Source organism: Phasianus colchicus, chromosome 10 (genome assembly GCF_987193195.1).
Source record: "Phasianus colchicus chromosome 10, bPhaCol1.hap1.1, whole genome shotgun sequence".
NCBI classification, from domain to species: domain Eukaryota; kingdom Metazoa; phylum Chordata; class Aves; order Galliformes; family Phasianidae; genus Phasianus; species Phasianus colchicus.
In genome coordinates, this window is record NC_143445.1 from 21,855,483 (window position 1) to 21,879,103 (window position 23,621).

The 23,621-nt window shown below is 46.3% G+C and overlaps 1 protein-coding gene and 1 long non-coding RNA gene across 3 annotated transcripts in view; both read right to left on the reverse strand.

The window, feature by feature from the left end:
* PLD1 (phospholipase D1) overlaps window positions 1-3,982 on the reverse strand; it is a 47,428-nt gene extending 43,446 nt beyond the window's left edge. Inside the window, exons 1-2 of the mRNA XM_090147718.1 lie at window positions 3,792-3,982; window positions 3,049-3,298 (exon numbers count right to left, since the gene is read on the reverse strand). The gene's annotated coding sequence lies outside the window, so the exon portion shown is untranslated. The remainder of the gene's footprint in view (window positions 1-3,048; window positions 3,299-3,791) is intronic.
* A 10,795-nt stretch (window positions 3,983-14,777) lies between these two features.
* On the reverse strand, window positions 14,778-23,361 carry LOC149916662 (uncharacterized). 2 transcript variants are annotated; one of them, XR_016469488.1, is made up of 3 exons: window positions 22,068-23,361; window positions 18,354-18,444; window positions 14,778-16,582 (listed from the first exon to the last, which is right to left on the reverse strand). It is a non-coding gene; the product is annotated as an uncharacterized LOC149916662 (long non-coding RNA). The 2 variants fall into 2 exon arrangements; XR_016469487.1 differs by lacking the exon at window positions 22,068-23,361 and adding an exon at window positions 18,831-19,364.
* Between the last annotated feature and the right edge of the window lie 260 nt (window positions 23,362-23,621).

Here is a 23,621-nt window from a genome sequence, read left to right on the forward strand (position 1 = left end):
ATGAGAGGCGGCTGTGTGAGAACTGGGGATCCTTATCTGTGGTGGGACAGCAGGGGACAAAGAGCTCCACACATGGGATTACTGATGGGGCAGAGCAAAATGTGTCAGGAGGAGCTCTCTTGACAACAAGGGTGCCATTCATTGCAGCAATCAGTTCTTGCAGAAACACGCCAAGGCCGCGATGTGACTCTGCCTCACTTGGCACAGGCCGTCTGCCCAACCCTTGCTCTGAGTGAGTGGGAGCTGCACAGAAGGGGTTTGCGTGCAGCTCCTCTGCTCCTGGAGCATCCTTCCTGGGTGCATCCTTCAAGTTGCTGACTGACAGAAGGCAGGCAGCCCAGAGCAGAGAAAAAGAGAAAAAGGAAGTAAAATGCAAGCTGTCCAGCCCATGGGAAAAAGGAAAAGGAAAAGGAAAAGGAAAAGGAAAAGGAAAAGGAAAAGGAAAAGGAAAAGGAAAAGGAAGGAAGGAAGGAAGGAAGGAAGGAAGGAAGGAAGGAAGGAAGGAAGGAAGGGAAGGAAAGCTAAGAAAGCTAAGAAAGGGAGAAAGAAAGAGGAAAAAAGCATAGCCTGGATTTGCTTTCTTTTGCGTCATTTATCTTAGTCCTGATTTGAGATGACACAGATAAGGCAGTGGTGACCCCTAGTGCCCTCTTCAGCTGCAGTGTTAGTCTGTACAATTATTCAAGCACAATTAGGCCAAAACCAGCACCTTTCAGACGTGCTCCCCATTCACAAAGCCTCTGCCTCTCCCAGACACAGGACCTAATTTCCTCTCTCTGCTCAGACCCCATCACTGCGAGGAGTTCCCTGCAGCATCCCTTTGTTGCTGTTGTCTGGGAACAAAATTATACACATTTCCTCATGTAACAACATATTATATTCCATTGAGTCTTTATCATAGTACATTTCTATTTATTATACTTACAGAAGAAGAAAGAAGAGCCTGTTTTGATAACTCCAAGCTTGTCAATAGTTCAGAACAACCATTCAGAACTCCTGAGAAGAGGCCTTTGTCTGGGATAAAGTGTACTTGCAGCAGCAAGCCACGGAAAGGAGCAAGTCTGCCCTGTGACAGGCATGGGTAAGCACTGCTGTGTTTTTCTTTCTGAAAAGGCCAAGGCAGTTCCTGTGGCTCAGCCCACAGCAGCACATCCACCACCCGCCCCACTCTGCCTGGTGAGGCCATGCCTCTGCCAGGGGCAGTGCTTTGCTCATTTTGTGTCCAGACGGGTGTGTTGTAAAGAAAATCACTGCAAGCGTTTTTTCCAGTTTTCGCACAGTTTCTGTGCCTGCCCTGCTCAGAGGTCGTGCTGCTCACACGCCTGCACCGTGAATCATTCCTGCCTGGGTTAGTAAATCCAACGAGTTTCTGAGTTTCTGAGTTAAGTTCCCGCTTCTTTTTCCCCAGACTTTTGTTTGTAAAGTAGGTTTCAAAGAAAGGATAGGAAGTGTGCGAGTCGTTGCATCATTTCAGTTGATTTTATCAGGCTTATCTCTCCCTTTCCTTGCGTAACAGTGACCCGGTGTATGCGCTGCTCTCTCTGGAGCACGCCCTGCCCACGGTTCCCCATTCATTTCTTTTTCCTCTGCTTTAATGAAGCATATGCAAAAAAACACTGCTTGCACGTGGGCATCCCCTGAGCCCTCTGGTTGTTATCAGGACAGGGCTGAGTGTCAGAGTGCATCAGATGATCCAGACCCATCCAGCTGCCAAAGGTGAGCTGGAATCATCCCACTGACAATACCTCCCTTAGAGACTGGGGTTTTTCCTCCCAAAAGCTACACTTGCTCAAAGAGACTACAAACCCTGCAGCTTGCTTTACACAGCAGGGCAGAATGGATGACCAGGAGTCCAGCATTCATACTAAAAAATGGCAACCACGCTTGGTGGGGAGGTGGTCAGACAAAGCAGATGTCACTTCCCATCTCAGATGCTCCGAATTCGCACGCAGCGCTGCCCAGGCACAGCCACGAGCAAGGCAGCTGCTTTTCTTTTGTTCCTTTTTTTTTTTTTTTTTTTTTTTTTTTTTTTTTTTTAATAATCCCCACCCTGTTTCAAAACTTTCCAGATCCAAATTTTCTTGTTGGAACACTGCCCTGTTGCACTTTCTATCTACATGCTTGCACCGGGATTCCTGGGGACGTTCCAGCTCAGGTTTTGTTGTAGTGTCTCCCCAGCAGCCCCAGCTTAGGGTGACTCACTGTGGGTGTGTGTGGTGATGGCAGATGGGCCTGGTGCTGAGCAGCAGGCAGCGCTCAGACTTTGCTCTGAGTGCACTCCCATTGAGTTAGAACATTCTGAAACCCGTGTCCTCTGTTCCATACGTAAAGCCCACAGCTGGCCTGATCCAGACCCTCACTAGGATGTGAGAAAGGGCAGGGGCTCCGGGGATGCTCCAACTGTGGTCCTGCTGCAGCACCAAGCTTACAGAAGTGTCGCCGAGAGCCACCATGCAGCTCCATCACCTTTAGCAGAGCAGTCCTGAGGCACAGTGGCACAGGCTCTGAGCTGAGCAGAAATCCTCCAGCAGCAGCAGCAGGCTGCTCCCATGCTGCAAAGCAACCACTGCTCCAAAGAGCAAGGGGGGAGGAAAACCCAGGCTGGGGTGGATGCCACCTCCAACAGGAACAAACTGCACAGATGTTGTTTTCTTTCAGCTGTACTGAAAATCTGTGAGGAAGCATCAAGCTAGGCTCAAAGAATTTATTTTACCCTTTGGCAAGCACACAAGCAAAAAGGCCAAGTGCAGTGTGTTGCCATTCCAAAGTTTTAAATGCAAGATAAAGCAGACATCAGCCCCAGTTTGCCAGCACACTGCTTCCAGTTTGCTCAAGCACTTCACTAAAAACAGTTGCATCACTCCCTATTCCTCTTTTTCCTCTTTTTGGAGAGCCCCAGCCATTTTGTATAGTTTGAGTAAAAGAGGCTTTTTCACAGAATGAAAAGTGAAAAGAAGGAAGAAAAGGAGAAAAAGAAAACAACTGGAGGAGCACAAAGGCCACACACACACCCAGCAGAGTGCATGCAGTTGTTCTGTTCATACTCACCACGGTGTCAGCAGCACAGACAGCAGGAGGGCATTTCCACCTCCCTGCAGTTCCACCCAGAATGCTGGGAAGACTGCAGCGTGCTCAGCAAGGGAACCCACAAGACATGACAGCACGACAGAGTTGTCTTTTTCAAGGAAATACCTGCACATAGGTGTTTATCTGAAGCCCAGGAGTGCAATGCTGAGCTGCCAGGTATTTACCAAAGGGTGGAGCAACGCCTATTTACCCGGCTAATCCAGCAGGACCTCTGTTAATGGAGGAAAATGTTGAAGGAAAAGCAGTCAGCACTTTTGCACTTCACCAGAATTTTGTGCTGCCTCAGCTGGCAAGCAGTGTCCCATCACAGCTTTTTAAAAATTATTAAATACGTATATATATGAAGAATGCAAACAGAACAGCCAGTTGCATACAGCCTTATGGGTATCAGTCATTAAACCTCCAAACAAAAGCAGATGTGGGGTGCCAGATCCCTCTGTTTTGCCTTCTGTGCACGGAAGGAACACACACCTGAGCCACACTGTGTTGCCCAGCAGCCCAGCTGTGCAGGGCACAGCCCCCTGCACACATCAATGAGCAAGGCACGCTGCTGTGCTTTTGGGTCGGAGGCAACTCGTGACACAGGGCTGCACCTTCCAGCTGAGCAAGGTTTTGGAGCTGGGACAGCAAAGGCAGCTATTTGCTTTGAGTCATGCCATTCATACCTGTGTCTTTCCAGGCAGATTGCTATGCAAAGGACTTACTTGTACTTTTTGCGTTGGTCAAAAAGACACTTCTTCCCAAATCCGTGGTGTCTCCCAGTGGCCGTGGCTGCTCCTGGGTCTGCTGGCCTTCAGTGGGGGAAGCAGGCATGGGAGGCACAGCTCCCAGCTGCCCAGCATCGCTTGCTGTGGCTCACAGCAGTGCTTCCTGCTCCACACGTCACCCAGTGCTGAACCCAAACACCAAAGCGAGGGCAGTTTGTGGCCTCTCCTTTCCGCCCCCCCCATACAAGTTCATCTGCTGGGTTTTGTTTTAAAGGCAGAGCGAAAGAACTTCCTTGCAAATAGCTGGGAAACAAAAACAAAAATAAAAACAGTGTGTTGTTATTTCAAATTTCCAAAAATATTTTGATGGGGTGGCTTTGCTTTTTTCTTACTTTTATTATCTCCTCTCTCTCTTTTCTATCACTTCTGGTGCAAACCTGATTCCAGCAGGCTTTTGAAGAACAAGCTGGGAGGAAGTGGAAGGGCATGGCCAGATACAGCAGCTAGCTAATTGCAGCTTTTCAGGGAAGAGGTATCAAAGGTCTGTGTGGTTTGAGGGGCAAATTCAGCAACCAAAATTTGCTTCTCTAGAATTCAAGCACAAGAATCAGCCTCAGACAGGGAAAACGTGGCAGTCTTGAAACACCAGATTGATTTTTCACTCTTGGAACCCAAATCCCACTGCATTCTTAAAGGATTGGAGAGACAACGCTGCTCACTACTCAATTCCTTTGGTTTGCTGGAAGCCAATCCCACACTTTATGCTCTGCATGTGCCAGGCTGGGACCTGGGATCCCGGCCAGGATGTATTCTGATGGCTGATTTGCAGGAGGCTTTTGGAAACAGGGCTTTGCAAAGATGCCATCAAGGGAACGCCCCTGCCTTCCAATCTCAACAGCCAGAGATGACTCCAGGAGATCAGGGCACCGCGCACAGGGCGATGCTGGGGCGGTGCCGCTATCCGCGGCTTCACCGGGCAGCACTCAGCAAGAGCCTGGAAAAGAACTGCTTTTAATTAGGGGCAGTAATGCTCGTTAAGGACTGAGCACTGTGCTCAGTCACGCGAAATAGCGCAGAGATTGCTCAGGGCCATGTAGCGGAGTCCTTCCTCCTGAAATCCTTCCCATAAGGGCTCCCTCGCGCTGAGGAAGCTCAGTGTCAGCAGACGAGCTGTCTTCTGGGAGCTGTAGTTCCCCGGAAAGATGAATTCACAGCTTTCCCGGAGCTGTGCCAGCAAAGCTGCCGGGTTGTGCTGGCTTCTGTTGCTCTGGTGCAGGGGAAAATAGGGTTGAGATTAAAAAAGGGCATTTCCAGGCGGAGCTTGGAAATGAGCACAGTGCAGTGGGAAAACTCCAGAGTGCTTGGGAGCATCGGACACGGAGGAAGGTTTCTGCCCAATGAGGATAGGAAAGGGGTGGTCTCTTTGGATCCTGCAGTCACAAGGGTTTGCTGGGAAGAGTAAGGTTTGCTTGAGGAGAGCAAACCTGACAGTGAACCAGGCTTAGCCAAGCCCTCATGGGTTAATGGAGATGAGAATATTTTGTCAAATATGGTCATTCTGCTAAAAGGAGACAGAGCTGGGACCCAGACCTCTGCCTGCCTGGTGCTTTTGCTCAAGGATGAAGCTTCAGTGCAATACATGCTGCAGAACTGTCAAACTGCAGGTGCTGCTAAGGCAAGAGCCTGGTGGTGTGAGCTAAGAATTACCAACAGACATGCACAGCACTTCTCTGTGGTTTACATAAGCCACCGCAGTGCTTGTGAGCTGGTAGACACGGGGGGATGGCTGTAAAGAGCTGAATGCAGCACACCATGTGGGCAGATGCACCAGATAACAGGGTTCCACAGTGCTCCTGGCAGCCAGGCTGGGTGAGTGGCTGGGGAAGCAGAAATTACCTGCCCTGCCCTCCTGTCTTGGGAGCTCTGCACTCACAAGCCCTGAATACAGCAAATATAACTCAGGAAGACAAATCCTCATGGCTTTCTCAGGGTTGACCAGGCTGACTGCAGTTTAAATGGCAGCAGTGGCACTTACTTTCTCAAGTGTAAACTGCTTTGATCACTGGTCTGCAAGGGAAGAATAAGAAGGAAAAAAATCCTTCCTGCTGATACAGGATCTTGTCTGTATAAAGGTAATCTTCATGCCATGCCATTAATGCAGCCTGATGTCTGGTTTCCAGACTGGCCTGGTAATGGAGATCTTCCTGTCTTTGTTTTTGTTTTGTTAATTTTACTGTTCAAATTGAAATGTATGGGCCTGATTTGGTGCTGTTAGGAAGCTTGCTGTCATTGCTGGTCACACCAGCACACAAATAAGACGACTGAGTAAAATATCAGCTATTGCACCAGTAGTCCTCCAAAGCTTTTCTAGGAGGAAACCATGTCACGTATCCTGTGATGATGCCAGGCTGTCACATAGCTTCATTGGAGTTCTGGATTTCCCAGCACTGTGCTCTCTGCCCAAACTTTAGGTGAAGGAAGTGGTGCCAACAGACCAGTAATTCAGCTCAGTGGCAGCACTAAGGTTGGATGACTGAGTTGGAGGTGTGTATGGGAACAGCTGAGTCACAGCCTGAACCTCTGATTGATCACCTGAGGTGAGCACTGAGTCAGCCCTGGGAGCACAGGTGAAAGCAATTCACCTGTACTGCAGGAAGGGGTGGAGCCTGGCTGCACCTCTCCTAGACCCATTTAAGAGCTGACTGCCAGTAGGGAAGGATCTCTCTCTCTTCAGAAGATCCCCTCCACTGGAGTTTCCTGAGTGAGCCCATGACATGGGTGAGCTTCCTATTTATTCTCTTTGTCTTGCTGTGCCTAACTCTCTTGCTTATTTCATTATTATAACATCTTAATATTATTTGGTTATATAATATTCCTTTATATAATTTTCATTGATTATACAGAGGTGTCTCTGCCTGTGGCAGTGGAATGGGTGGGCTTCAAGGTTCCTTCCAATCCAAACCACTTATGATTTCTATGGTTAGTATCTTCTCTGTTCAACAGAATCAGTGGTAGAGTATTTAACGTGCAAAATGCATCTGAGCCTCAGTAAGCCTTACTGGCCTCATTTCTGAGCCTCACTGATTTCCTAACAAGGCGTGGGGAAGGCCGACCCATGCAGCAAAACTCTCTCCTGCATCAGTTGGCTTCTGGAAAGAGGCAGAGCCCTGGAACACATAGGCCTCAACCAGTTCCAGGACTGTCTTTCTCTGCCTTGTCCTGATGTGCTGAGCAGGAGGAGCCCACGGCTGGAAATGCCTTACAAAACCAATTGGTGCACTGTGTGTTTGGAGCAGCTCTGATGCCATGCAACAGGACAAAGGCAGCTGTGAATGCTGACCTGGGCACAGCTTGCCCCTTTAACCAGCAGCTGCATTTTAGCTCCTTTCAAGGCATGTCACCTTGCCTGGTTTTAAGGATGCAGTGACAATGGTTCTACCATCCTTCCTCAGAAAACAGTCTACCCAATTACCCCTTCTGCTAGCCTAATTTAGCTTTCAAATCTGCCTCTCTCTTTCTACCTCTACCTGTGGGATCTCGTTATGCCCTCCTGAGCAATACAGGAACTTGTTTCCCCCGTCAGGTATCTTTTTCACATGCTCATACCCGCTGTGCCCTCAGAAGGCTGCATTTGTGGATGAATAATTCCTCCATCACACGCAGAGTCTAGGGCACACCACTGAAGGAGGGTTATTTAGTCACTTCATTGAAGAGCTGGACACCATGGGACACCCACTGATGCCATGGGGACAGGAGCACATAGGACTGTGGTTGTGCTGTGCATTGTCACCAAAAGACTCCGTCTCTTCCTCTCTGTGACAAAAAGGCAGCCTAGAATTGCCCTCTCCCACGCGCCCCGGCGCTCAGCCTATGAGATAATATAGGCTGGCCTTTTCTTCGCAGCTGTATTGTTTTAGAGATTGGAAAATAGCAGCAGGCTGAGCAATGAGTCATCTGTCACTAGATGGGGTTAAAGTAATTTCCGTTTTCTGTTGCCATGGGGAAATCAACGTCCTAAGATTTGTCCTTTCTCCCACTCAAGCATGTGGGAGTAGAAAGGCTGAAACCCAGCAGGGCTAAACAGTTTTTTAGTATTCCCCCCCCCCTCCCCTTTATAAACAAGCTTCCATCCATGGCCTTGCAGCTGTCATTGCATTCCCAGAACTGTCCTGCTGACGATGTCATTCCCCTCAGAGTGCAAAAAATCCAGAAGCAGAGTTTAAGTAAATATTTGACATAAATATAGGATCTGCTTCGCTTTATCACTTACAAGAGTCTGTTTGTTGCTCATAAAGTTTTCACGTGTACTTTCAAGCAGGTTTTAGACTTGATAATGCAGAAATGGAACATGTTTAAAAAAAAAATAAAAGGCAAATTAAAGTAGCAGGTCAACATCCAGAACAGCGTGAATAGCAGAAACAGGAAAGAGGAAATGGCAGTGAATAGCACTTAAAAGCCTGGCTAACGTATAGCTGATATGAATAGCAGCATAGCAACATCTAGTGTTGATCAGGGATATAGCTGGAAGCTCCCATGTTTGTTAGCAGCACTCGGATGAGATGTGCATGCAGGGAACTGGCATTTCTGGGAGCACCGCAGCCATGGCTTCAGTGCTGCACAGCTCCTCCCGGGAGGTCATTAAGGGCTATTTAAGCAAAATCATTTGTCTCCTTCAATTACAGCTCCCGTTATGGATTCTGCTCTGTTCTCAATCCAGTAAAATCCGTGGGGTTTTTTTCAAACCAAACATCCACAAATGGCCGCTTTCCAAATCTGGCTTTGTCTGGCAACGCCCTGCAAACAGATCGGTGCCACGTTTAAGTTTATTACATGAGCTAATTAGCATGACTGTGTAGGTGCATGGAATGCACTGGGAGGAGAGGAAGAGCGCAAGTGTTCGGAACGCCGTTATATAATTTGTTTTGGGGACACAGTTATTAAAGACAGACCTGGCTCGCACTCAGTATGCCCTTCAGCAGGGAGCGAGCTGTCAGGCTAGGAAGAAAAGGCATCTGAGAAGAGGAAGGCTTGAATGCCACCTTATTTTTTAATTTACAAATACAACTTCTTTTCCTATACTTACATTTGTTGCTTTTTCCCTCAGATGAAATAATTCACGAAGAAGTGAATGGCTCAAAGCGAGGGCTGAATTCGTGTCAGCCTCACTGTGACACTCATCCCTCGGTGGGGAAAGAAGTACAACTTCTAGTTATTAGCAAGCAAATATGGATAGCTGACCCTTCTGACCATGAGAAAGGATCAGGATGTCTATTGGAAGCACTCTGCCAGCACAGGGATCAGAGCCATGCTTTGTGTTATTAAGGCATTCACACTGCCCTACCCAGATTAAACGGAGGGCTAAATAACAAAGCCATTAGGCTCTCTTTCTTCTTTCTGCATGCATGAAATTACATTTTAAAGCTACATCTGATCTCTGGGAGCCTCTGAAGGGGTCAGGCACTAGCGCATCTGGCATGCCGATATGTTCATTCAGGAACATGAAGTCATCCTCCAAGTCGCATTCCTGAGTCAATTACATGTAATTTTCCACATGTCACTTCAGCGACTCGCACACTGAACAGAGATTAACATTAATTTAGTAGAAGCTTGTGCATATTTAACAGAATCGAAAGCCTTGCAAATTGTGTTTCAATTAAACAAGAAGTGGAAGACTATTTGATAGAAAGGCTCCACGCTGTTGGAAGGAATGCACACCACACAGCCCACTGCACTATGCCATAAATCAGCTCGGTGCCAAATCCCACCCAACAGGGTGAGTTAGAGGGGTAAGGTCAATGGTAAAATCACCACTTGCTAAAACTGTCACTCTGCCTTCCCCACTGTCCAGAGGGGCCACCACTGTACTCCCAAAGCATGACCAACCATCCAAGTTCCATTGCAGATCCTGTGGGAGAAGCAAAGACGTGCCCCAGGGCATGTGGTGGTAGCTGATGACTGATGGCAGAGCTCCAAAGGGGCTGCGGGTCCAAAATGAGTTTGGTGGCTATCAGTGACGTGCCTTGAGGATGGCATATGATAAGGTATACAGTACAAGTATAGCTAGGGATTCTGTCTGATGAGCATGGGAGGCACCCAGCCCTAATCCCTGGGAAATGAAAGGCCTTCCTGCCTCTGTCCTGACAGACAGAGTGGTCTGACCTCATGGGAAGGAGGAGGAGTAGTTCAGGAATCATGCGATAAGCTAAAAGTGAAGTGCAACAGTTATGATTTGTGTGTGTATGTATGTGTGTGTGTGTGTATATATATATATACATACATACACACATATATATACTTAAGTATATTTCTGGGGGTGAAGGGGCCTTACTGAATATGCTGTAATAACTTCAGTAACTTCGGGAGCATCTGAAGACAAACAGAACTGTGCTTTATGTGGCCAGGTAAGCAGCTCTCACATGCCGTGGCCAAGGTCTCTAAGGAGTTTCTGGTTATTAGGGAACATCCCTGCCTCCCTTGCTGTGAATCCAGCAGACAGAGGCTCACAACAATAGTGAAGAACTTGTATGAAGTTACCAGAGGAATATTTATTACCTTTGGGATTATAAGCATTTTATTTCTGAATTTTTTGCTTTTTGCCCTGTTTTTTAGTTTTTTTTCCTCTTTTTTTATTTCTTCTGATGTGTTGGATGGAATGTTGCCAGTCCTATTTGGAATGAAGCTTTGGCAAGCAGGAAAAAGCTTTATCAAAGGGAAGATATCAGTGATATTAGAGAGACTTTAAAAAATTGGCTATATCTGAATTACTTATTTCCTAGCTCCTCTGAAGTCTTTTTAAAGTGATAAATGCATAGAATTACATGAAACTGAAGTGAGAGGCTGCTGGAGGCTCTTGATTGCTCTGATTTATAGTAAATATTTGTGTATTTATTATTATAATGATCTGCTGAGTTTTGATTTCCCTCTACAGAGAAAACCCAAACTTTCTCATTCTGAACCAAATCTGGATTATCACAACAGTGTAAGTGTAAATTAACATCCCCAAGGCTACGCTGGCACGACTGAGATCGCTGTTTAGCTCTGTGCTTTGTTTCATTTCCCAAGCTTTTGCGTTTCCTAAGCTACGTTTTACGTGATGCAATGAGACAAGCACGGCGAGTTTCAGAGAGCAAAAGTTCAGGTAGCCACAGGCTGTGAAATTCCCATCCTTACCGTGAGCAGACACATGGCTGCACCTCCTCATGGGAGCACTGGGAGAGCACAGACCAGGATTTGGGGACAAGGCCCTGGGGTCCTGGCAAATGAAGCTCTGAGCTGGGTCAGAAGGGGGCTGGAGGAAGGGTGAGTTGTCTCCTCAAACCCCAGTGCTGGGAGGGCAAGACCTGTAGGCAGTTCTTAGTGTTGTTGCAGTCTTCTTGTGATTTGAGTGGTAACGATATAAAACTCCATGGCTAAATCCATTTATTCCCACCAGTGTGGCTAGTAAACCATGCACCAGTTTATTTTCCTCCTGATACAGAAGGAAAGAGAAAATTATGACAGCTTTTTCATGGCATTTTCATTTCTGACATTCCTGATGGGCTCACACCAAGGATCTGACAGCAGTACTTTATGCCCTTCCTACCCTTCCATCAACCTCAGGATGTTTATTTTTCTTCAAACATCGCTGTTTGCAGCTTGCTAGCAAGAACTGAAGATCTATTAACACCGCTATTTGTTTACCAAAGACATCAAAGCCTCTTTTTCCACAAACCAAAGCCTTCTTTGAGTCTGCGCAATCCACAAACAGCCACACAAACCAAGGTGTGCTTTGTGCAGAGCAGAAGAAAAAAACACGGAGTGTTGAAGATAGAGACGTTTTCCTATCTGAGATCCTAAATTTAGCTCTGCTTCATCTCTCAGCTTCTCAGGCTGTTTGCTCCTAACCAAGAGCCCCACAGTTTCAGCAGATCTCTTTGCCCACTTCAATTTGGGTGGAGGAATACCACAATAAACATGGTCAGCAGCAGCGATAGCAGCTGATCTGAACCAAATATTTTCCAACATCTACAAGAAGATTCATCCCCTCCTTTTGCTTTGGCAGTCATGATGCTTCGTCACGTTAGCAAAATGCAATGCCCTGATGGCTGGTGCCAGCCCATATGCAGCAGCAGCAACAGATGTTGACAATAAATTAGATAAGAATAGCAAATATCTGCTGAGAATAATGTCCTAAGAAATACTGGGGCATACTTTTAATGGCTTTACTAAATGTGTCGAGGCTGTTTAAGGCCAAACTCCCACTCCTTACAGTGCAATTAAGATTATTCCTCCTATGAAACATAAGGCAGTGTAAATACAGTCATTTGCACATCACTGCTATTTGCAGTCATGCTTTGAGTACTGCCCAGCCCCAAATGTGTGTGCACCACCCAGACCCCCGTGGCAGTCTTCAGAGTGCATTGATTACACCGCAACAGGAGGCATCTCTTCAGGGAACAACTGAAAGCCCCTCCATGAAAAAACACCGACAAGAGTGGCACCAACAGAACAGCTCCTCAGAAGACATTCAGCCAGTTGGATGCTGGCACAGAGAAGATGAGAACAAGAAGAAAGACAGGAGAAGGACTCACTGGTAAGGTTTCCACCCACAAGTGGTGCAACAAAAGAGGCGGCAGGTCTGTGGCACACTGCTGCTACAACCACTTCCCTCAACTTCTGGTGCTGCCCAGCTTGGGTTTGATGTCTGGCTAGGCAAGGCAGGGCCCCAGCCTCCAAAGGGGGAGGAGGGAAAGGAGCAGAAGTTCTCCAACCCTGAGGTCCCCCCAGGCTGAGATACACAGCGTGGACCCCTTGGAACACAGTCAGCCTGTGCCTCCAGTCCCACAATTCGGGTGACCCCTGCAAGAACCTTTTCATAGTCTCACCTTAAGGAATATAACAAACTGGCAAAGCTGCTTAAAAAGAAAAAAAAAAAAACCAACCAGCTTTAAGCACATCCAACTTTGGGATAGAGAATAAAATTTCTTGCCAAAGAATTTAAAACAAACTGGAAACTGATCATCTACTCATTTAAATGATGGGCCTGGAGCTAAACCAGCAATGCTGAATAATCTGTGTTGCTTTCATCCTTCTTCAGCTTTTTCTTTGTTCCACGAGCCACATGTGCACTAAGTGTGAATTGAAGGACTCTTAGCTGGAAAAGCAGATTGTGAAAAGGACTTAACCCTCATCTTATAATTCAGCTTTTGCATTACAACTATTCTTAATAGCACTCTTATTTTGTTGTATTATTTATCCTGGCTGGAACACTCTAGGATCCCTTGAAGGCTTTTTTTCCTGGTGGATCTAGCCAACATCCACTCATGAATCCAGATGTTTCTGCTTTTATCCACGGGAATTTTATGGTATGGATATGCCAAGATTATAACTGCAGGCTCAGCCTCAAGAAGTATTCTTCAAATTCCCTAAATCATAAATGGAAAGTGCCATGAATAAACCTAGATCCTAATGCAATTAATGTGCCAGAAGGGAAACCAAACCACAGGACTCTATTGCTCAAGGTCCTGGATCAGTGTCCACAGTCTGCTACGTTGCAGCAGAAGGCACAGCCCAGATCGTGCTGTTTTCTGCGTTCTCGTAGACAGACTCTTGCTTTTAGCACATCTTCAGTTCTTCTTTCCATTCGCCACCCTGAAACGAGGAGCTAAGTTACATGTGGGCCCAAGATGCTTACGCTGTGAAAAAGACCACTCACTGGAAGCTAGATTCATTGCTGGTGCATTTAAATGAATGAAAGTGTGCCTATGTCTGCTCATAAAAAAGTACAGACACTCGTCCCCATTCAGAACTGGTTCTGAAATAAAGGCAGGGATGAAACATACCCTGCCCTGATGGAGACCTTGGTGAGTAAGGCAAGTCTCTGCCGTGCTTCTGACAGCACTTTGGATGAATAACTGAATCCAAACACGTTGCTTATGTGGAGTGATGACAGAGTGAAGCAGACCTTAAAATAACCTTGCCTGGGGTTCCCTTTGGGCTCTCCCATCTCTCTCACCTTGGCATTTTTCCTTGCTCCCTGGGTTTGTCAGGGCAAGAGCCCAAAGCCCAGTCAGTGTTGGCAGTCAGTGCCAGCAGGGTGGCTCTGCTGACATCCCCCACTGGGAGTAGCTGTTCCTTTTAGTGCCCCAAGGTGGTTCAGGGGCTGCACACGGAGGGGCATAAATCCATTTTCATTGGCCTGCTCCATCATCAGCCCTCACATTTAACTGCCTGCTTCCTCTGCAGGCTGTTCTTGCTGGTACCCTCAGCATTCCAAATGGCTGATGGAATAGACATGGAGATGCTGTTATTCTACATGCTGTCACACAGGAGGCAGTAGGGGAACAACAGACTTAATATCAAAAAGGCAACCAAAAGGAAAAGCACTTTTCCTGCTAATATTGTGGATCAAATACACTGCACGGGGCTTCTAGGGGGTGCAAATTAACTGTCCCAACAGCACAGTGGTTCTGCCAGTTCCTATCACATTTTCTGTTTAATAATGAGGAACTTTGTTAGTAGTCAAGCATGTAGCTTAAGCTCAGAAGGCCACCCACTGTACTTACATGCTCTGTGACAACTGCTAAAATAAAAGCATTCCCATTTATCCTTCTGGTATATTAGTAAGAAGTTCTCATTGACATCGCCTTCCCTGTAAGAAGGACAGAAAAAAAACCCCACATTTTTTATTAATAAGCTCAGGACATTTATCTACTAAGTTTTCCTTACCATCACTTCTCTTTTTGGACACGCACAAAGGAGACTGAACATGAAAAACAGTTTTTCTTTTTCCAAGTTGGAAACAAAGACATACAGGAATATTGAGCTTAAAAGTTCAAGGTCGCAGAAATGATAAAACACTTTTGTCTCTATTTCAGTGGGGGTAGTTTTGCCTCAGGCACGCTGAGCATCACAGGAGCCTCGCTGCAGCTTGCTGTTGCCATTGCGTCTCTTCTCCTGGGCCTGTACTGTAAGTGCTTGTTCACTGGGACTAACTGCATGGCTACATGGTCCTGTTCCCCTTCCCCTGTGCAGGCTTCTCACATCCCCCAAAGATCCAGTACACTGAGTGGTACCAATGGCCCTGCAAACAGCTGACCTGTGTTCAAGTTTGCCCATGTTCTGCACATCTTCTGCTCCAGGTGAGTCTGATCCAGCTGTGACACTTCAACACGACCATGGGTTGGGACAGGGAAGGTGCCACTGCCAGTAGGGATGCAGAAGGACAGATTTTGGATGCACTCGCACCACATCCATGCTCCAGTATCAACCTTGAAGCCACGTGCCTCATTCCATGTTTAAATCACATCATGAAATTGCAACATGGCCCTTTTTATCCTTGATATCCCAGCACCATTCCAACTAAAAGGGCAAACTTGCAGCACACGTAGTCAGGGCCTCTGATTTTAAGGGCTGATATAAACTTCACAGAAGTTATACAGTTTGCATTTGGCTATTAAAGGAAGCAGAATCTGAAGGTTTGCCTTGCTGCTCTTCAACTGTGAATGCTGCACTGGTATTAACATGCAGAGTTAAAAACCACACGGGCACAGCTGCACCCCGTGAGCAGAAGAGGTGTGAGAGCCCATCACAGCTCAGTGGTCAGGCCTGGCAGCATCACCCTGACAATGTGAGAGGAGGGGAAGAGGTGGATGGACAGGAGTTAGGGCAGCCCAGAACAGAGCCAGCCCAGCTGCTGGCAGGAAGCACAGCATCCATCTCAGCAGCTGGAGGCCTCACTGCTGCTCCAGACATCCCCAAACCTCAGTCTGCTGATGAAAACATCACCTTTCTCATCTGCAGAAGTCCCTTGGGGCTGCTTTCCCCCTTTAACTTTTGTTTGGAGCCAGTCCTGAATCCACTCACGTAGTGGTTTCCATGACTACAGTCCAGAAGTGGGCTCCTCTGGGGCAGTTGAAGGATCTGCTGTCAGAACACTGCTGCTGCCCACCACATTGCAGCCATTCTCTGGGGGCACAGCCCTGCCTGTCTCGGTGCCACTGGTGCTGACTGAGTGGTGCCCAGGCAATGGCACACATCAGGCCACAACATCAGCTCGTGAGGGGCTGGAAGGGACAGAAGTGCTTGCACAAAGGGCTGGACAGCTGTCGGATTTAGTAACCCTCTCAGCTTTATTAATATTATTCATAATTTTCATGCCCTGCCTGGTATTTCCCAGAGGTTATGAAGTGATCCTTTGTTACGAGCACAGCCACTGCTCTGCTTCCAATCTGCAGGGTTTCTCTTCCTGCCCTGCACTGCCACCACCCATGGACCCTGCCAAAGTCCTACAACTGCTGAATGCTCTGCCCTGACCCAATGGTCCCACAGAGCCCTGGAGCACCACTCCTCACAGGTTATCCAGCAGCTCACCCAGCTGAGGCCATTCCAAACCCCATTCCTTCCCTGCAGGGCTTCTGCCCGCCCTCAGACACAGATTGATGAGGGCCCAAAGGTTTTGTTGTGATGCTACAAGCAGCACCAGAACAGTGAGACCTGGTCTTTGCTAGATGGCTCTGAGCACCCAACCAGAGAAGCTAGGAAGCAAGACTGGGGAGGGAGCATGGCTGTCTGCCAGCCTGACAATGGGGTTTTACTTAACAAGCACAATTTTAGTGTGGAAATCAAATATGAAGCAGCCGTAGCCAGCATTGTCTGCATTCCTGGAGTGGCACTGAACTAGCAGGGAGAAAAGCAGCGAGACACTGGTCCAGACATGCTCCAGCTGTCTGAGACTACCTCTGCCCTCCTCCGCTCAATGCAGCCATTCAGCTTGTTTTCATTTCATTACTGGATGTTATTTTTGCAACCTGGGAAAAGAATAGAAAAGGGGAAAAGGTCCTTAAAATGCTTTGGGTTTATTTTTTAAGAACTAGCCCATTTCTTCCCTTTTTATCAGAGATAAAGCGCAGACTAAGAAGTGCATGAGGCCTGTGGTATCGTTAGCCAGGCCCTCAAACACAGCCCTTTATCTCAGGGGCAGCAGCATTCACGTTGCTGTGGTTGTTCATGCAACTTGCACTCATTTAGCACTGAGCAACATGCAATTAAATAGCCATAAAAACACCCACAGAACAAGCAGCAGCTGCCTGCAGGTAACCTTAAATTGCGTGCGCTCACTTGCCAAATATCACAGCTCTCCCCCTATAAATTCCTATTTGCACACAGAGCAGAGCAGGCCCCTTTCCCCATCATCATGGCCAGGTGAGCAGCTGGCACCCCTTCCCCAGGCATAGCACAGATCAGGCATTAACGGCTTGCTTAAAGGCCTGACACTGCAAATCACTGCTAGCAGGAGTGCTGCTCCATCAGCTGAGGGCTCAGCCCTTCCCCACTTCCCCTCTCTCCTTTCTCAAGAGCAGAGCCTATCCATTTTTAATATTAAGGAGAATTTGCATCCAAGATCTGATAATTTATTTCTCCTCTTCATGCCAATTTTGCTTTATAGGGAAACGCCAGAGTGCACTGCTCGCCTGCCCAGCTGGGGACACTTCACCCCATGAAAAATAACAACACTTGCCAAACCAAGGGCCAGGATTATGCAGCTTCCCTCTGAGAAGAATGGGAATCCTATCAGTTTGTACCAGATTTTTCTGGGAAAATCCCTGTTTTCATACTGATATCCTTCAGCACAGCAGTAAGTTCTCAGCGGTGCTTCATGTTCCTTTTTGGAAAAGGAGAAAGAGCATTCAGAGCGTTTTAACATCTCATGCATCTTCCTCTTGGGGACAAAGGCACATATTAAACCAGAACCTGTTTTAGCTTTTGCAAACTCCTGGATTATTCCTGGCAAGAGAAGGTCAGACATGCTTTTATCCAAATTCCCTCTCTCCAAGCATTGCTGTAACTATATTCAAAATAGTTAATTTTTCATTTGGATACTTGAAGGTCCAGCAAGATTGAGGCGCACATAAAATAACTCACTACACCCAGATCTGCTCACTGCTTACTAGTGAGCAACATTGCTCTAAGGTACAAACTGCTTCAGTCAAATTCTTATTTTGATCAGCTCAGCAAGAGAAGAATCCTTCCTGCCTTCTTCTCCAGCATAGTCCATCCAGACATCACACTGCTCCCCAGTGCACTGAGCCAACCTGCCTGAGTGTTTTAAAGTGAGCTGGTCAGAAGACAGGAAAGGAATTTCTCTTGAAGTTGTTCTTGAAGTTATGAATACCATTCAAATTAAAATTATTCCCTCTCTCATCCTGACTTTTGCCTTTTAGTAGTTTTTAATTTTATTTCATGAAAATCTATTCTCATATTAGGACCTAATTTCCATTCATTAAGCAATGAGTTTCATAAGTCTCTCCAAATCCAGAAACCCTAAACACACAGTCAACACCAAGCTTATGAGCAATTCCATTTACCTTAGTATGAGTGCTTATCTCCAAGCATGTGCTTAAGTGGTTTGCTGGCAAAGGCTAGAGCACCTATTTCTTTCCAGATGACACCATTAATATTTACCGATATTAATCTGCCCAATAACCACAAACACCAGAAAAAGCAGTGAATTAGCTCTACCAAGAGCTTTTCCAAATATTACCAGATTACCTGGGGGGGGTCAAACTGTTTCACACTCACATGATCTGAAGGGAGCCAGGGTTGGTTGACCCAGTATCCCAGCAACTGGTGGAAGAGCACCGATAGATTTTACCCATCTGGGTGTGGGATCCTGCATCAACAGAAACACCTTTCAGTTTGGCACCACAATAAATAGGAACAACAATAGCTTTATGCTGACGTTCAGAAAGTTTGCTTTGCATATTGACATCCTGTTAACCTCCAGCACTCTTAAAAGAAGCTGTTAATTTAAAATTGCAACAGAAAGATAAGCCAAAAACATGTGAGTGATGATAGAAATCTGCAAGCCTAACATCAGTCTTAACACCTGCACACAACGGAGACTGTAGGGAGCTCTGCGTGGAATGTAAGTTTAAATAATTTACCTGTGAAAAGGAAAGCAATTTCAAATAAAATTGGTAGGAGCCAATACAGACTCAAGGTATAGTCTTTGGTAGAGGCCTCTACCTTGAAAGCTCCACAGGTTGGAGCACCTACCTTCCAGGCATATTGTAGACCCATGCCGAAGTCTTTCTTGCATCTCACAACATTGCTCTCCATGTAGTTACCAACAGTGGGCCAGCCTTAACTTTGATTTTCCTGTAAAACAGTCTTCCCAGATCTCCAACACGGTTGTTGCTGCTCCTCCCCCTAGCTTACTCCCCACTCTTCAGCCTGTGGCTCAGTCAGCATCATTTTTTAGTTCCTTATCCTGCTGCTTACATTTTTCATCCACTAGCTCCTAACAAGAAATGGAAAGTTCCTTGCTGCTTCAGCCAACCTAGCCTCCTGAAGTCTTTCTGCCCAGAGAGACAATAACTGTGGTCCAAGCCAAGATACTATCTCTTCCAGACGAGGGAAGTCTGGCAACCCTGATAGCTAATGACCTACGTAAGTATGTTACGATTTCACTTTTCATGATTCAACTAGTTTCTTACCTCCATGGAAATACTATATAGTATTGATGTAAACAGCGTTACTCAATTTTGGAAACAGTAATGCTGTTTTCAGTGGTCTTGATTAACCAGCCTTGAACTATCACTTGATAAAGCTTGGACATACTTAGAGATTTCTATCAAAACAGTTTGGAATAATTTGTGAGTCTTCTCAGAAAATAGTCACTTCTGAGCTCAGGTTCCTCCTCTCACCTGGCTGCACGTGATGCAGGTGTCCATCAGTACACACAGCAGACAGCAGAATTAAAGCTGAAACCTGTAATCACCAGTCAGGCAAAATTACAGTGGGTGGTGGTTTGCCCAGCTGAATCAAGTGAGTGCTTCACAGCAGGTAATCAGCACACTCCTGTCCCATCACCTGTTTCATCTCTTGGTCTCTAGTCAACAACTACTTACATGGGCAGCAAGCATATGAGAGTATTTTTGCTTTGAGTGTTGTAATTTCCATTTCAGTTCAGTGCACTTCCTTACTGAGCCATCACTGCCTACAAGTGAGGCAATGCTGATTAACACTGCAGCACATCTAATGAAGATTTTGCTACAGCAACTCCAGTCAACACTGCCAAGCTGCCAGCTCTTTAAAGCCATGATGCCACCTTAACAGGTGAAAGCAGGATCTAATCAGTGCTACAGCACTGAGGCACAGCTATTTTATGATTATAAGTTAGTTCTAGCACTAGCTATGTTACTCTCACCAAAATCCTGTTCACTGTACCAGGAGGAGAGCACAGGCAGCAGCACCCCAGCCTTGCCCAGCCCACCCCTGTGCCCCTGGGCTGTTTACTTTAGATGGTTTCTCAGGTTTTTCTTTTGATCGCTTTGGAAATCAGACATCAATCTTACTGTGCAGGTACTAATAAAACCAAGAAGAAGGCATTGCTGAAGTCCCCTCAACCCTTTCCTCCCCAGGACATCTGCTTATGATTTATTACTGACATTACTCCTGCTTTGTTTTAACATCCAACTCTACTGCAAATGCTGGTCAGCAGTAAGGATCTTTTGCCTTCAAGGCAGTTTAGGCTGAAGTCAAACCACATGAAAGGAAGCAGTGTTTGCCTACTTTTACAGCTAACAAAAGTTGCCATCTGATATGATAAAAAATGATTATTCTTTTTAAACTGGTTCTTATTTGTTCCTGGATTAGTTTCCAGTTATCTGTAAGTGAGTGTGGCAAACTGTGGAATACTGCAGAAGAAATTAAAAAGAAAAAGAAGCTTTACTGGCCAAGATCAAAGAAAAGTAATCACCATGTTTTCTTAAATCATACCCTTCCTTTGAAGGCAACAGCTGATGAAGAAGGACCTGATGAAACTGATGCTTGAAGCACCTTTGAAACAAGGGTTATACACTCAGAATAAGTTTCCTCACTGCCAATATCACACATCTTCTGAAAACTCTTTCCATTACTGTAATTCCTCTGTTGTCTGAACAGGCTTCCAGGAAAAAAACACACATCTCCTACACAGGCTGATTAAATAATCAATTTGCAAAGCTGGAATATGATTCTTTTCCTCTCCAAGTTACAAATGAGAAACATCCCAGTCCCACAGAAGTCTCCTACTTTGTCTCCAGTTTAGCCAGTGCCCATTTACAGGAGCTCAGACCCAGAAGACGACTCAGCCAGCCACATGGCCAACACCAGTGCCTGGCTGCAGGCCTCCCACAATACATTCCCATCCACACCAGTGGTGTTAAGCTGCTGGAGCATCTAGCTATGGATGGAGTTTAATAATACCTCACAGAGGGTCCAAAACCCCAGATTTTGAGCTTATGAAGTAAGAACAAAGAAGATTGTGGGTCAGGGAAAAAACTCTGCAAATCCATTACCTTACACTTTCACCTTCACCCCTCACTCAGCTCTAGGTGAGTGAAAAGCAAGCTGCCATGAGAGGACCAAGTCAGTCCCAGTCACAAACCCCTTCCAGCTGCCTTGCACCCTGCTGCCCATCCAACCCTGGTGAGGCGACTCAGCTCCCTAAGCCACCCCAGCTACCCAGCCCATGACCCCCTGCCCACTCTGCCAGCTGGAGTGCAAAAGCACAAGGCATGCACATGGTGGTAGCCCAGCTCCAAGGCAAGCTTGGCTAGTGCAAAGATTATGATGAGCCTAGGCAAACAACAGATACTCCAGCATGTTTTCCTACCTACGTGGGACCAAAATCCCTCTCTACATCTAATCCTCTGCTCTGAAGCTCGTTCCTCACTCTGCAGGCAGGAGATCCCTGTGAGAGCATTCCTCCCTCACCTCCTTTCTCTTTAAAAATATCACATCCTCCACATTCCTCTCAGTTCCTTCCTAAAAAAACTAGGGAGGAACACCCCCCACCCCTTTTCTTTTTTTAAAGAAAAAAAAGACGACAGCTTCTGAACCCAGCACCCAGTGAGCTGGAACAAGGAGCGCAGCGCTGCTCTCATAAACAAGGCACAACAATGCTTTTGCCACCCCCATGCCAGGCCCAAATCTCTCTTCTCTTTCTGTCTCCAGGGAGCACAAAGAACAGAAAAACAAGCCCCAGGCCCCAAATGGAGTTTGGCACAGTTGCACACACTCCTGTTGCTCACCTCTGCCAAGTGCAAGCTCCCGGATTATCACAGTTTATTTCCCAGGAGAAGGCTCACAGCAGAAGACCTAACCTACATTTGTTTTTGTTTTATGGAGTGTGACATTGTTGCTTTGTTCCCCAGGTGGAGGCTTATTTTTGCAGGGAACATGCAAGTTTTTCCTATAGTTTCCCCACCTCTCACAGCTATAAGCTCAGTAGGTACGCTTCAGTCTTACCTTCAGGTGGTAAGTATATGGACTGGCTGCAGTCAGATAGAGCAGAGCAGTAGAAAAGCCTCCAATAAATCCTCAGCATCAAACATACGCATCCACTGAGGACCACTGAAAGAGATATGCTTGGAAAAAATGAATATATATGAATGTGTTACATTTTATTCGTCTATACATACCACAAAGGTACCAAAAATACTTAATTTCATGCATCTCCCTAAAAGCACGGAAATAACTGTGTTGAAGGACTCCCCCAGATAATTAAATGAATGCCTTAAAATACCCACAATGGGAAGTGAAATGGCTGTCTTCATATGTCAGTCTATCATCATTCACTACCAACTCCACAACACTATTAAAACAGTTCTCCATCATCGCAGCCAGGTGAACAGCTGGCACCCCTTCCCCAGGGGCTTTCCAGTTTTCAGGGGCGGAGGGATTCTTATGGAGAGTAAATACTAATAGCTCGTTAGTTCTGAGCTTTGCTCTAGGCTCCAATTGACAGCAGGGAGAAGGCAATCACAGGTGACATTCATCTACGCTATTTCTGTCTAGTCATGATTTTAGGGGACAGCACTCGTATCTAAAGACATCAGCCAAAGCCAGAGGGTTCTCAATTGGATTTTGGGGCATTATTAATAATACATTTGTGAAAAGCTTCAATGTGAATTTCAGCTTCAAATCTATTTCTATTCCTCCTGTCCACATTAGTGTTATTCATGTGGACCATCCATTTCGTTGGAACTCAGGAGAAAGTACCATCTTCATTTCCCCTCCAGGAACACCAAAGGTTGGCACTCACTTCGTGCTCCACAGTGCCTGATCAAGTTCTCCCCAGGTGATTCAGTCCAGGGATAAATGGATGATGGGGCAGTTGCATGACACTGCCTACACTAGGAGCAATGCTGCCAACTGAGCCAACTGCACAGCTCACTGAGTCAGAGGGAAAGATCTCACTGCTCCTTGAAAGGTCCACAGAACCACACCAGCTTGTGTCCCACACCTGGAACAAAGGTGATGGCTCTCTGCTGTGGGATCCCTGTTCAGTTCAGTGCTAAGTATGCTAAGCCACCAGGCTGGTGGGACTCACAGGTCTCATCCAGGCTGTGAAATGGAGCTGTGTGGATGTGCCTGGCTGCACAGTACTCCCTGGACACAGTTAAAGTGTAAGCTATGTCATGCTGGGATTACTATATTGTTACTTGTTCCCTTGATACCATCAACTCGAAAGCATGGATACAGACAGGGAAATGCTTAAATAATCCAGATGCACTTGTCATCCTTAATGTGTTTTCCTCCCCCTCCCCCCCCCCCCAAAAAAAAAAAAACCTGCATGTTTTCTACAGTGGCAGCCACAATTCAGATACTTCATTAAAGAAGAGGAGGAGCTGCTTCTTTGGTGCATGGTTGTGTTTTTCAGCTGAATACCTAAAAGCACGAATAGAGCACTCAGCCCTCAAGTCCCTATCATTTTCTGGAAATTATGTGAATAAACTACACAGCAGGCTCCTCCATTAAGGAGACTTAATAGGTATTCTAGTAAGAAATATTAAATAGAAC